Source organism: Notothenia rossii (genome assembly GCF_949606895.1).
Source record: "Notothenia rossii genome assembly, chromosome: 5".
NCBI classification, from domain to species: Eukaryota; Metazoa; Chordata; class Actinopteri; order Perciformes; family Nototheniidae; genus Notothenia; species Notothenia rossii.
This window is the reverse complement of record NC_136903.1, coordinates 31,805,469-31,820,295: the sequence shown is the minus strand read 5'-3', so window position 1 is coordinate 31,820,295 and position 14,827 is coordinate 31,805,469. Positions and strand designations below refer to the sequence as shown.

The window sequence follows — 14,827 nt, the reverse complement described above, 5'->3', positions numbered from 1 at the left end:
AGATACAGAGGTGACAGGAATTCGTCTGGAGCTCTCCTCGGGTCATCCTTTAGTCTGCACACACACACACACACACACACACACACACACACACACACACACACACACACACACACACACACACACACACACACACACACACACACACACACACACACACTATTGGTCCTCAAAGAAGACTTTAGCCATGGCGAGGGCGATCTTGGCCACCTTTTTGTCCTTGGCGTCGGGTCCCAGGTTGACACGGGCCAGTCCTGTCCAGTACTGCTCTGTGCGACTCTGGTAATCCGCCAGAGTCTCTGCCTCCTGCACTGCGGGGTGATCCTCTTCATCTGGAAAGTTACACACACAGGGAGAGAGGTTTAAACTGTTGCTAAAAAAATCACCTCCTAAAAAGGAGCCCAGTTGCTCAAAATGTCAAAACGAGCATATTTGATATATTCAAGCGACCAGTAGTGGCTAGGGTTAGCATTGGGGAATTCTGGTTAGGCACAAATATATTTTTTCTCAACATATGATTTAAGCAGACCTGTCTTTTCTTTGGCAGGGCAGAAGCTTAGTAAATTCTGAGAGGGATAAACTATTAAGGTTTTGACACATTTTTTGCCAAAAAAACATGGGAAGCAAATACTGGATAGAGAAGCAGAAAGATGTGGAATTCAAGCAATAAAACTGATGGTTATTTATCAGCAATATCTTTTGAACGTGAAAGAGGACATTCTGCTCGTTTCAGGTTCATATTTGTAGTTTGAGCCTCTACTGTGACATATCTCCATGCTTTAATGTTCAAAAAGATGTTTATTTTTCTCATTCTGCCTGTGCTGCAGCACCTCTTTTCACCCTCTGTCTGAAACCAGAGCCCAGTCTGCTCTGATTGGTTAGCTGGCCGGCTTTGTTGGGATATGTCAACCAATTAGGCTAAGGGGTGGGACATCTCTATCACGTACAATGTGTTGGTATGCTAGCCTATAGAAGCAAACGTTTGACATAGTTAACTATTATGGAAGTAAACAAAGGAGTCCAATGGAGGTGTCTTAGACGGAGGGGGGGGGGGGAGAAACTCCCTCTGGAGGAAATGTAGGGATTTCAGCCTCTGTGCAGGCCATTTACATGCACTCAAACCTATAGAACACACTACAGGAAACAAATCTTAATAGAGCACAAAGCATCCGCAATCAGTTGTTTAGCCATGCCACTCGCTGCTAAGATAGGTGGCTAATAACCTGTAAATCCCAAATCAGATCTCTAATTTGAGATGTCAGTGCATGACATTAAGGATTTTGGGAGATGGCCCTGTGGGCCATCTAAGCTAATTTACAGATGGCCCTGAGCCCAATAGAGATTGCCCTGAAAAATGCGCGTGGAAGAAATGACACACACACACACACACACACACACACACACACACACACACACACACACACACACACACACACACACACACACACAAACACAGAGGCAGGCAGGGGGTTGCATCAGGACAGGCAATCATAATGATTTTCTATCTCCTCTAATTTTCTCTCATTAACTCTTTGTCTTTTCCGCTCTCATTTTCTTCCCTCTCTAACCCCTAATTCTGGCTGCATGAGGACACACTGCGTTTTTTGGAGGCCTTCTATCCAGGCCAGGCAGTCTTGAGGGATGTATAAAAGGTTGGAAGGACAGAGGAGGACAGCAACTCCAAAGTAACAAGTCCCAAGAAAACAAGTGTTTTTGGAAAAAAAGATTACGATGTCATTTTAAAGGGAGTGCATACTGTGTAGACGTTAAAATCCATGTCTCAAACTTGATTTCCCCACTTTAACGTACCATTCCACCTTAATAACCCCTGTAGGCTACGCTCTAAAATATCTTGTTAAATATACCACATTAGAAAGATAAACACTTCACTACCATTTTAGGAAGGAGCTCCAAACGAGTGAAGTCTTAGTTGTAGTTATTGTGCATCCAGACCAAAAAATACTAAGGCATTTCAACAAGCCAAGATTTAGTTGGTTTTAATCGGAGTCTGGTGCGGTTTGTTTGGGCAAAAAACTAATGCAGCAATCGTACCCTCGTGCGGTCTATAACAACCTGTCAACGTACACTTGTGAGAGGGGTTTTGGAATGTTTCCAAGTGGACCCTAGTACGTTTCAAATTTAAGGAGAAGAACATTTTGACTTTTTGGGAGAAAGTGAATCAATCATTGTTGTGTGTTCGCATCAGGCTTAACTTCGATACACTTAATGGATATTTTGGCCATAATCAGAGGCGTTGGTTATGAACACTCTTAAACGTGTTGGGTAGAAACACCCAAAGCACGATTACTGCTAGTACCAACAACAGAATCAGTGGTTCGTTCTGCTCCGTGATCCGCTGGTACTGTTTTCTCCATCATTTTTTATTTTAGTGAAAGGCTGAATGTAAAGTGATTTGAAGGGTCTTGAAGGAAGACTGGATAAAGCGTAGACCCTCCAGAAAAACGCGGGTAAAAATCCTTGATTATGCGATTAAACATGCAGGGTTTTTATGTGATTTTATGCAGTGAAATTGCGGGAAGTTGCGAAATATGCGGAGAGTTGCGAAATATGCTAAATATGCGGGAAAAAAGAATACAAATTTTTTTAAATAATGGGCTGTCTTATTTATTCTCTCTCACACACAACCTGCCACTAACGTTAAACCCCTTTACTATTCAATTAAACACATTCAATGTTTATTTATTGCAAAAGCAATTGGGCTATTTTAATCACACACACACACACACACACACACCCCCCCCCCCCCCCCCCACACACACACACACACACACACACACACACACACACACACACACACACACACACTTCTCCGCCTCATTCTGTTATCATCTAAATGCTCTCTAGCAAACTTCAGACGGGCCTGGACATGTACTGGCTTAAGCAGGGGGACACGTCTGACACTGCAGGATTTGAGTCCCTGGCGGCGTAGTGTGTTACTGATGGTAGCCTTTGTTACTTTGGTCCCAGCTCTCTGCAGGTCATTGACTAGGTCCCCCCGTGTGGTTCTGGGATTTTTGCTCACCGTTCTTGTGATCATTTTGACCCCATGGGGTGAGATCTTGCGTGGAGCCCCAGATCGAGGGAGATTATCAGTGGTCTTGTATGTCTTCCATTTTCTAATAATTGCTCCCACAGTTGATTTCTTCACACCAAGCTGCTTACCTATTGCAGATTCATTCTTCCCAGCCTGGTGCCGGTCTACAATTTTGTTTCTGGTGTCCTTTGACAGCTCTTTGGTCTTGGCCATAGTGGAGTGTGACTGTTTGAGGTTGTGGACAGGTGTCTTTTTTTTAAGCGAAAGTTAATCTTAATGAAGTGTTAGCCACTTTAATGCATGTAATATATTTGAAACTATACATTTTTATTGTATATGATATGAAAAATAATAATTATGAGAACATTTTTACAAACCTGTTCCTTAATTATTTACAATATATATACACATATTTCAAAATACCTTTTGTGTGTAGAATATCAATTGAATCATCAGATTCGCCCCGAAATTGAAATCAATGCACTTTGAGTCTCTTAGACCGAGGCTCGGGTCAGTCACTGTTAATGAGACACCCCACACCATATGGATTCCTGTTTAAAAATACACACACACACACACACACACACACACACACACACACACACACACACACACACACACACACACACACACACACACACACACACACACACACACACACACACACACACACACACACACACACACACACACACACACACACACACACAGGACAAAGGAGAAGGAGGCAGCCTGTCAGATAACCAGACAGATGGGAGGGATGGACGGAAGGAGGGAAGGAGGAATAGATGGACCGACAGATGTACAGATTGATGTATCAGTTAATTGATGAACTGATAATGGAAAGATGGCTGGTTGGAATGACGGAAGACGATCATGATTACTAAGAGAGATACTATAATGAAGGGGAGAATGAGATCATTACAGTAATAAAGGATAGGATAGGAAAACCGCCCTAAGAGGAGCGTGTTGGAGAGAGCTCAGTATTTGAAGCCACATACTGTAAATGCAGCAGAGATTGGCCTAGTTCTGAGTGTTTATCTAGCTCCAACAGTACACAGTGTTCATATTATAACAGCATGCATTTGTCCTTGATTTCATCTAGGAGGTAGAATACATTTTTTTATAGAAAGGATTGATGATCAAGGTTGATCATAACACAACGAAATTCAACCGAGAGATAATAAGAAGCATTGCCATATGGTTGACCTACTCAACTAACATGATTTGCACATGGCCTTACTGAGTCATCTTCACATTGTGTCGCTCACCTTGATACTGTGTCTGCACATTAGGCGAGACAAAAATACAAGAGTGGTCTCAGGCGTTCACACAGGTAAAGACAGATTATATATTTTGAATGGGCTAGTGCTACAGAAACTTTAATAACATTGAAGAGAGACATTGGTCCTTATGCAAGATCGATAAACGTAATAATTCTTATTTGTATTAGTCTAACAATGTATGATTGCTCAAGGGCAAAATTACTAAGCTCAGAAATCAGAAATCAGAAATCTAAAAATCTAAATCTAAAAACAGTATTCTATTCAGCACACCTGAGTAGGAGCAGATTTGGAAAATTATGAATTTTTAGTCCATCTAGAACTGACTTATATTCTTCTTTTTCATAGCAGTAATTTAAGAGATCATTTTAGAGAAAAATAACTGTTAAATTAATTAGGAAGAGTAGTTTTAGATTCAACAGATTGGACTTGTTGTACCTTGGTGCGATCTTGTTGGAAAGAGCCATTTGTGCATCTAGAAGGAAAGTTTGGATTGTTCAAAGTGGGGTTTTATGAGGAACTTATCCAAAGCTGGTGTATTACTTACATTGGCAGCGTCTGGCAAGCCTTGAGTTTGGAGAAACAGGCAGGAATAGCATCACAGATTTTAAAAACAATGTTGTTTTGCGGAGCTGAGTGAGTGTGTGTGTGTGTGTTTGCGGAGCTCCGCTGAGTTTGGGAAACACAGCGGGAAATCCACCTCACACTGTCCGTTCACACCAGCTTCCCGGGTGGAATCCTGAGCTGCTTGGGAGTCCACCCTGGCAGAGGGTGTGCCTATTGTTCTATAGCTGTGTGCCAATTTGTCCATTTGGACGTAGTGACGTCAATAGGCCCAGGAAGAAGAAAATGAGAAATCTCCAACGAGGCGTTCTGGGGCAGCATAGACAGGTATTTTCTGTGTCAGAGTTGTACTCACTGCAGGGTGTACTTTGAGGGTTTGTGACTCTGCAGACCGTTTACTGTACATGCAGAACAAGCTACATAACACACAAGGGGACGGGTAATAACCGGAAAAGCATGACATGGGACATTTAAGATAAACAATTCTACTTCTATGGCCACTTTATTAAAGGAAAGAGTATTTCGACCGTTATTATAAATGTTACATGTATTTTCTAATTATCATCTTACATCTCACATGTCAGCCTTTGTGATTTATTACAGTGTACTGGACCTCAATAATTGTAAAATCAAAACCCTAACCCTTTAAAGGGGCCCTATTATGCTAATTTTCAGGTTTCATATTTGTATTTAGTTTCTTCACCTGTGACATGTTTACACACTTTAACATTCACAAAGTGCTTTTTTCCTCATACTGCCTGGTTGGTCAACATCTCAACCACTCAAACTGCTTGGGAGAGAAACTCCCTCTGGACGGAATTTTAGATTTAAGCCTTTGTAGACCATTTACATGCACACACACCTATATAACACACTACAGAAAAGGGACAAATCCAAAAAGCATAATAGGGGCCCTTTAACAAGTGATTTGAACATGTGCAAGTTCCTTTGGCATCGCAAAATAAAGTGACCATAGGTCATATGTCTTCACGTTGTCTTCCGATATGGCCAAACGCAGGTCGCTCTGAGATTGAAGCTGAAAACCTTGAGGCTCCGTCATGTCCGTAGCAATAAGAGTCAAGAGCCAAGATGCTTCGCTGCCTACATACTTTTGGAACACGCTGTGCACTTCAGAGCCAGCTATGTTTCCCACAGTCAGGTCTAACTCACTGCCAGTCCCACTCTGCCCTCCAACTACACCTGATGCCACATCTCCAGGAATCACTCCTCCTCTATCTTAACTCTGCTGTTTGGCTTTTCTCCTCTCCTCCCACCTCTCTCTATCCTCTCTCGCTCCACTGCATTTCCATGGAGCCGATCGGTACAGTAGGGTTTCCATAGCAACGCTCACCGACATGCAGCAGGTCAGCGTGTCACGAGGGACTGAGTGTTCGTCGCCGCTATTGGCCGCCCAGCTGGCTCTACCATGCTCTGATTGGCTGGCTCGGCCTTCCGGGCTAATGGTGTTTACTGAGATGAAGAGCTAAGCTGACTGATTACTGACCACACACACACACACACACACACACACACACACACACACACACACACACACACACACACACACACACACACACACACACACATACACACACACACACACACACACACACACACACACACACACACACACACACACACACACATACTCAAAGAGAGAGTGAAGTAGAGTAATAAAACGACAGATTCGGTAATCATTTTAGTGAGAAATGAAGCGGGTCACAAAGGGAGAGGCAGAACGCTGTCACTGTGTACAATGGTGCTAACAGCTCCAGATTACAGCAGTAGTGGCTGTTGTATCCAACATCAGAAACACCACACACAGTGTCAAACAGAAGCTCACCCTTGACATCCCTTGTTCCATGAACACTTTACAGAAACAGAATATAAAAGAAGAAGTGCAACATTATTTATCTCGGAGTACATCTAAATGACAGATTCTTCATTAGATGTAACTCAGCAGCATCCTGAACCCCGTCCCCCAGCTGTTTGCAAATACGCTACTACAACATTGTAATTGTCCTATACGAACAAATCTTGCTATCGTGCTAAAAGCCGCTAACTGTGTGGTAATTCTTCCAGCTCTGCACCACGTTTTGTAAGCTGACATAATACATTCTCAACCCATGTTTAAGTACACCCAGCAACTACAGAAATTAGTCTCTAGTCTGAGATATTATAGGTGGGCCAAATGAGATTAAAAATAAACGCTTCCTTCGGGTCATTTCATGGTTAGATGCAACATTTTGTAGCTCGATAACAGGTGCATGTAAAAGGCTGTATTTGAATGAATATATTCAGGCGTGTGGGAGGAGGCTCCTTAGGTAACAGTACCCCCCTGTTCTCTATTATACTGTAACTAAGCGTGTTTCTATGGACCAATCAGATCAGTTGTGATTACCATTGAGAACCAATTTTATAAGTTTGCCATTCTTACCTTGGGTGCTATTTTGACCAAGTTATCCCTGTTTGATCCTTTTTGTATTCTATTTATCCTTCAGCATTCTCTTGGCTGTCATGGTGAACATCTATCCCTCCATGAAGTAGCCTATGACTTACATACTACTTTTCAAGGGTAGTTTTACCTGCAGAAATGTTGTTTTTCTATATTTGCGGCTTACCTACAGTATCAATGACTTTATCAACTAAGATTTTTGCCCTTATTCCAAAAAAGACAACATTCCTCCTGAACTGGGTCTTATGAAATTAAATGTTCCACTAATATTAACATTTACATGCAGCTGTGCATACACATAAAAAAAAAATCCACCGGTGGCGGACTTGTTGGATCGTGCGAAAACAGACTGCCTCTTCCATTCCTCGCTCTAACCACCTTCTTTAACAGTTTGGTGCTGCAATATTTGAACAAAACCTGTTAACGAAACGTGTTGATAACGATAACATGTTTCATAATAATTTGGTGTAAATATATTTCTTCTTATACCAGTAATAGTGGATTTACTTTCGGGCATGCATCTCTACGTCTCCCTTGCAGACTGTCAGTTTTTTTTTTTTGTGGGAGCAGAACTGATTGTAGACGAGCAAGAGGTTGTGGTAAAAACCCTCAATTGATAAGCATATTGTGACTGCTGTGAATTTGTTAGAGTTCAATACGAGGTCAGTGCCTTGAATGTTTGACAGGCGTCGACTTTTAGGTCTGAGCTGTGATGTTTATGTAGATTGTAAGCACAACCTTACAATAGCTCTTTTGAAACGGACATTTTATCATATTATTATATCCTTTTCGTGAAACCAAATCAACGACACTATTGAGATATTTTTTTCAAAGAGTATGGCAATAAGCGATACAATAAAGGTATTTCCCCCAGTTTTGTTGCCTAAGACACCCAGTTAATAATAGTGCAGTTGCAAGGACTTTGATAGTTGGGCCATAAGACCAATCAACATTGAGTTCCCTTATTTTAAGACATCACTTTAATAACATAGATATGGTGCGCAATACCATTGCTCAGTCTGCATACACAGTTGTAATTTGGTCAGTACTGTCCCGGTGAAATCCACCGTGCTTCTCCTGTTGCTGTATGCAGCTGAATGCTGACTAATACCTTTATTCTGTTCGAGATGATTCTGTTAAGCACTTTGCCTGGGAAGGATAGGAGTGTGATCCCTCCGTAGTTTGCACACTCGCTACAGCTGCCGTGTATGGCAGATGAAGAGAGGGTGGAGCATCTCCATCATGCTGTTAAAGTAGGGATGTTGGCAGGTCCTGATGCCTTTCCAGATTTCCACGAGGTGTCTTTAAATCCTAAGAAGATTCAGCATGTCCTTTCTTTAATTGTGGGTTTGTCACGGATGGTTTGTCAGATTCTTTGGATGTTGATGAACACACTTAATTTGAGATCTAGTACAGGACTGTCTCTCTGACCACATCTTAAAGATGTATTGTTGTCGAGACTTATAGAGTGGTGCAGTAATGACATATTTTTGTAGGCCAACCTGGAGGTTAGCATCGCAAGGGTTCCCCATAAAAAAAGCCAATGGGATTATTCCATTGGCTTTTTGTATATTGCAGAAAATAAACTTTGAGGCAAACACACGTTTATGATACTTAACACTTTTTTTTCAGCAGGATAATCTTCAAATATTTTCAGATTTTTGAAGCATCGATGCAATCACCCGAGGTTAACAGCTACCATTGGTATCACCACTGCTTAGCTAAATGCAGCTAATGTTTACTGTGATTTTTTTACATTTTGTAGTCTCACTGAGCCACGTATTTTATGCCGTAGAACACAACATGAACACCTCTTCAGCTAGTGCTAACCACAGACCTTATTTCAGAAGTCTAACCAAAAACACATTCAAGAAACTTCCAGATGAGGGAACCTGGAGTTGTAACTCATTCCCCGATTTTAGGTTCCTGCACCACTCTATTTGCCATTATTTTCTAAAGAGACTGTTGGTGTTCATGCCATCCATTTGATGCCAGATGTTGTTTCCCATCATGTATTCGTATGATTGATTTGGATAGTCCAAAGGTTAGTACAAGTAAAGACCACCCATTTGTATACACAGATTATACTGGACTATAATATACAATGAGGTCACTGTGGACGTTTTCAAATGTTCCAACTGCCATGTTATGACTGTCTTTTTCATGATTTTTTTTTGCAGATAAATAATCCTCAAATGGGAATCTGAAAGACTCAGACCGAAAAGGGGCCTAAGCAAAATCTCTTAAACGGATAATGGTCCCACACAGCGATTTCCACAGGCAGGGGTTTAGCTTTTTACTGACTTCCCTTGCTTTCAGTGATTTGAGCATAGTTTAGCTTGTCCGTCTGTCTGCAGTGCGTCTCTGTTGCTGTCTTGTCTTTTAAAAAGCTTGTTTCTTGCCAGTTGTATTTTCTACCTGTCTTTAGTAACCAACCATCTGTCTCTTTTTAGCTGAGCAAACGTTTCTGTTTTCTCCAGCTGATATGTTGCGTTACTTGATGTTATATTGCTTTCTCCTTTTTCTTCTTTGTTATTTCTTACACTACAGTTTTCGTCACTTCATAAAAGTGACACAAAACAACTGGCATTCGCTGTCAAGGACACACACGAACACGTGCCACATTTCTCCTTTAGTTTATTTCAGTACATTGCTTTTTTGAAGTCCCACAGATATTCTCCAGTTGTCGAGTAGAGAAAAGTATTTATTAGGTTTTTTTCAGAACAGATGCTAATACGTACCTTCTCTACTACCACAACAAGCCCTCTGCAGGCTTTAGCTTATGTAATGAGAGTGGTTTGATGTTTGTAGTGAGGATTACCAGTGATGTCTGAAACATAAAAACTCTAAATATCTATCTTGGAAGTCTGCCCTGCAACACTGCTGATGCAATACTGACTGGACATACTAATGAGTTTGATGTGAAGGCAACTTCTCTGAAAAATGCCAAGGGTAGTGTCACTTTGTTTTTGAAGAGCAGGGGAGAGTATTTTCATTTTCTGTAGTAATATATTTTATTTCACATTCCCCTTGCAGCTTAATGATAAAATCATACAAAATGATTTCTATGAATATCTTTCACTTTGTGGTTGCACCATGTTCAAATAGTGATGCGTTGACTCCTTTGGCTATTTATGATTATTTGCTTTATTTATACTGTTAAACTGTTTAGAGATATTGGTAGAAGAGTATTCACTTTTTTCTAGGTCATTCAAGAGTTTACATTGAAAATTGATAAAATAAAATATCGAAACTCAACCACAGCAACAATTTTAAAACAGTCCCCTTGTTAGTACTTCCCTTAAGTTTTTTTAGTTTACATGTTCTGCACGTTTTTACTTCTAATCCAACACATTTCTGAGGCAGATATTTTTGCTTTTCACTGCATTATAGTTTGTTCAACTTAATCAATTTTATGATATGATGCAGTACTGAACCTTTAATTAAAGAGGCCCTTCTGTACTTTTGGGGTTTTTTCCTTGCCTTCCCTTTTTCCCTTGCCTACTGTGTTATATAGATTTTTGTGCATGTAAATGGTCTGCAAAGGCTCAATTCCAGAAGTTTCTCTCCCGCACCCTATTTCTTAGGACCATACTATTTTTACTTTTTCCTTGAGTACAGGATCTGAGTACTTATTCCACCACAGGAATACATATGTGAGCTGTGGTCTAGAGCAGGGGTGTCAAACTCAATTTCATCGCGGGCAACATTAGCATTATGGTTGCTCTCAAAGGGCCGGTTGTAACTTTACGACTATATAAATATATAACATGTATAAAATAATGTATCATATTACATTATTGCCTCTGCATTTGATTACTATCGGATAGGGTAATAACTTCATAATTAACTACGTCTGAAAGCAGAAGTCTGGGGCAAATAATTGCAAGTCTCTTCAGTGTGTATGTCACAAAATGAGATGCATTGTGGGACATGTCGTTTATTGGCAACGTGCTTCTGTAAAGCGGCATGTAACCGTATAATAAACGTATTATATTCTTTGCAAGCTCTTGCAGGGCCACATAAAATGAAGTTGCGGGCCGGATTTGGCCCCCGGGCCTTGAGTTTGACACCCCTGGTCTAGAGCATTTGATAAGTACTGAAACATTGAAATTAGAGATGTCCCGATCCGATCACGTGATCGGAGATCGGAGCCGATCACGTGATCGAAGCCGATCACGTGATCGGAGCCGATCACGTGATTTTCAAAAGATCGGAATCGGGAGAAAAAAAATCGGGGATCGGGATTTTTTTTATTTTTTTTAAATTTTGTATTCAATGTTACAAAACAAAAATGACCATGTTCAAGTCTTAAAGTCATCCTGAGGCCTTAGTTTTGGTTTCAAATTACAGAACATCATGTATATGTTGCTTCTTTGGGGCTTGTTTTCATAGACCTGGTTGCTTATTTCTCTCAAATCTGGCAACAGAGTGGGCAGGGCGCAGTGTCTAATTGTAGCAGTAAGCTAACGAGTACTGAAAGCTTTATTTTGTTTTGATCCAATGCTGCACAACTGAGCTGATCCAATGCTGCTGTGAAAGAAAGAAGCTATATCCATGTTGGATAGAATATCCAATTTAAATAAAAAAATTACCTTAAGGGACAACTTAAATGCTTTTTTTTCTCTTAATGCATTGCATAAAGATCGGATCGGGAAAAATCGGTATCGGCAAATTGTCAAAATCAAATGATCGGAATCGGATCGGGAGCAAAAAAAGGCGATCGGGAAATCCCTAATTGAAATCACTTTCACTGAAACCCCTCCTGGTAAAAACAATATGACAGATAAAGTACACTGTGTGAGAAAATTGATCATGTGTAATATTGTTTCTCCCTCTGTTTTTCTCTCGCATATAAAAACACAGACAAACTTTGAATACAAGTGCTTACATGTAGAAACAACACATTAATAATTCATAAAATAACCAATTTCAACTCCTTCACAGTCTGCTTTGCTCCATGATTACACTTCCTACTGCTGCGCTTCACAAATCAACATATTTAGATGTAAAGTGGTATCAGAGGAGAAAAACAAATGATAGTTCGGTTTAAACTAACAGGTAGATATTACAGATTTTGACAAGTGTATTCTACTCCTAAGAATGAAATACAGACCCTACGAGACAGATGGTCTTTAACCTAGAAATAGAGAACAGACGCGCGCATTTGTTAAATAGACAATTATGAATTCAGCCCAGGGGTTGGCGCGTGATCAAATCGCTGTGCCTCTGTGATGTTTCCACAGCTTTGATCTCTCCGTGTTAACTCTTTCCGTGCGGCTGCATCGTGCCCGCGCTCGGCCCCGCTCATAGCCCCGCTCATAGCCCCGTATGATGGGGAGTGCTTCTTGTTTGGCTTCCAGGCAGAATCAGTGAAATCGTTTTGGCATGCGAGTTGTGAAGCAGATTCTCCTCACAACTGTCGGCCCATGGGTTGAGGCCTTTACGTACACAGAAGTCCATTTTTATTTTAAACAGCCGTTGCAACAACATGTCTCCTGTCACAAAGCAGGCAAAGCGTTTATGTTTGAAAGTGAGAGGTTTTTTTCTGACTGTTGAAAGTGTGTACCTCAGTCTGGCAGATGCTCATATTTTTCTAGTGTCAAGCCACTGATGTCACTTAGAAACTGTAAATGTGTTAAGGAATATCAGCAGCCTGCCTTCTCACACTGTATATTTCAGCACCATGGAGAGCGACAGGGCACCGTTGGAAAAGCAGACTGGTGCCCCACTGAATATTTGATTTACTCAGGCATTACTGATTGATGGGGGTGTTTGCTTCCAAGGAATCATGACAAAAACGTAAAAAACCCCTCACTGCTAAACAGATATCTATTCCCTCACGCTAAGTTGACAGCTTTGTAGGAACACCTAGGTCCAACCAATGCAGTCTGACGCTGTAAATCCTGCTGTCGTGTTGGCATAGTTCTTTTTTTTTAGGCCAATTTTTTATTGTATTATTTCAATTTTATAGACATTGGACCATGGAGGCTGTAGTTTGGAATCCTGTCTGACGATCGCCAGGTTTACTTTAATTAGTAGTCTTAAAGGTCAACTATTATACAAAATCCACTTTTTCATGTCTTTTATACATCAACATGTGTTGATCTGCGTTACGAGATTTGGAAAGTATCAGAAAAAAGATTCTCTTTTTGTCCTGATCCATAAACCTGTCTGAAAATGAGCTGATCAGATTTTGGCCACTTTGTGATGTCACAATTATTTTTGCAACGATTAGCGGTTAACCAACCAAGGTAATCTCCCCCCCCCCCCCCACCTTGTCAACTGAATCTCCTCCAAGAGCATCATTGTTTTTTTCAAACCAAACATCTTACAGAGGGGCGTGGCCAGCAGCAGCTCATTTGCATTTAAAGCTACAGTCACAGAATCAGCACTTTTGAAACAGGGCTGAAATAGAGGGAATTATGGGATGCTGCAATGATCTGTTTGGTATTTCAGCCAAACACTTCAGAGACATGTTTGTATATATCTGATACCTATAATATATTGTTGAAAAATAGTATAATAGGGGACCTTTAAGTTTGGTTTGAACGTTTTTTACTGCACATGTTCCCTCATTTTGGTTGAATGTTTTCTAAATGTTGGGCATGTGTTGTCAGGTTGCGGAAGATGTTTCTTCACACGCATGTGTTTTGGCACATTTTAGTTTTTTTATTTGCATCGTTTCGGAAAGTGCAGCAACTGGGCTCCCACCCGCTGGGAATTTTTTTTTTTTTTGGAAAATTACCATAGCCTCAGACCTTGAGGTGCTGACACTCATCCCAATCTCTACATGCTCCAGCGCATACTGATGAACCCATCAGAAGCACATCTGCACAGAACAGAGAAGCAACTCTGGGGACCCCAAACTGGACCCTAGTGTATAAAAAGTACAAGAGTGGTTGATACAATACAAATAAAAGAATGGGGAATATAAAGCTAAACAGCTGGTTAGCTTAGCGTATCAGTAAGACTGGAAACAAGGGGAACAGCTAGCTAACACAATACACTTGTCAGCAACTCTAAAACGTAATGAATGGTTCTGCTATTATTTCATTTTCTTTTTCAAAAAGAAACCTGAAGCCGACAGGTAATTCTTTTTTATCGATTCCACCTGTTTATGCACTGTAAGCAAAAAGACACAGGAATGTGTGTGTGTGTGTGTGTGTGGATCTGTCTGTCATATGGTCGTACAGCTGTGTACTGACATGATTACAAAGGCCAGATGTGCTGACCAGCTGTCTATGAAACAGCCTGTTTTTTTGTTATGTGTTTCAGTGTTTCCCACAGAATTTGATTCTGCCCCCCCCCCCCCCACGGCAAGAAAAGCCAAAGGCCCCTTAACCTATTCGGGTGGCCCACGCATCCACCCCCCCCTCCAATAAGAAAATACATGCGAGTTCATGTCTACTGTAGACAACGTTCTTGTTGCTCTGTGTTGCGTTGTTAATGAGTGAGACACACCGGAGT

At 40.9% G+C, this 14,827-nt stretch overlaps 1 protein-coding gene across 7 annotated transcripts in view; it reads left to right on the top strand.

The window, feature by feature from the left end:
- The window catches only part of klhdc4 (kelch domain containing 4), an 86,312-nt gene that overhangs the window by 39,102 nt on the left and 32,383 nt on the right, over window positions 1-14,827 (top strand). The gene's annotated exons all lie outside the window — the stretch shown is intronic.